The sequence below is a fragment of the Dendrobium catenatum genome, unplaced genomic scaffold (genome assembly GCF_001605985.2).
Source record: "Dendrobium catenatum unplaced genomic scaffold, ASM160598v2 fragScaff_scaffold_1486, whole genome shotgun sequence".
NCBI classification, from domain to species: Eukaryota; Viridiplantae; Streptophyta; class Magnoliopsida; order Asparagales; family Orchidaceae; genus Dendrobium; species Dendrobium catenatum.
In genome coordinates this window covers 79,989-80,646 of record NW_021319948.1, presented here as the reverse complement: position 1 = coordinate 80,646, position 658 = coordinate 79,989, and positions in this window count along the sequence as shown.

Below are 658 nucleotides of genomic sequence, written 5' to 3'. Positions count from 1 at the left end.
CTGAAAATTGTTACACTATGTTTAATTTCATATTTTAAAATTAGATTATTCACTCTTTTACTACAAAAATGACTCGCCAATCACTAATGTTAGCTATTGGTGCTCCAAAATCTTGAAAAGATATGTTTCTTTATAAATATACTTACTACCTGAGCATCAATTTTTTGTGTTGCCACTCCCTCAGTCCACTTGATATTTATTCAATTGCTATCAAGATATATTGAAACATAAGAGATTAAATAAAATGATCCATACAGTCAAGTCCCCAAACATTTAAGATCTCAAGTTCTAGCATATAATAAGCATGAAACATTAAAGATCTCAACATTTAATAATTCATGCAACTCAAATCTAATCTTAAGTAAACATTCTTTTTAACATATCTTAAGCTTGGAGATATGATTTAGCCAAATGTGGAAATAAACTAAAGAAAACACCATTCATTTAAAATAAATAAGATAGAAGAGATAAATCAAGGAAATATAGTACCCAAAAGTTCTTCAGAAAATGTTTACAGACTCTCCTTCCCCTGGAATTGACTTCCAAGGCTTACTCTCCCTCTATCTCCCTTACTAGACTATTGACAACAATCCACTACCGCCCATGGGTGGCATAGTGGTTCTATTAGATCAACATGTCAAATCATCAGTTATCACAA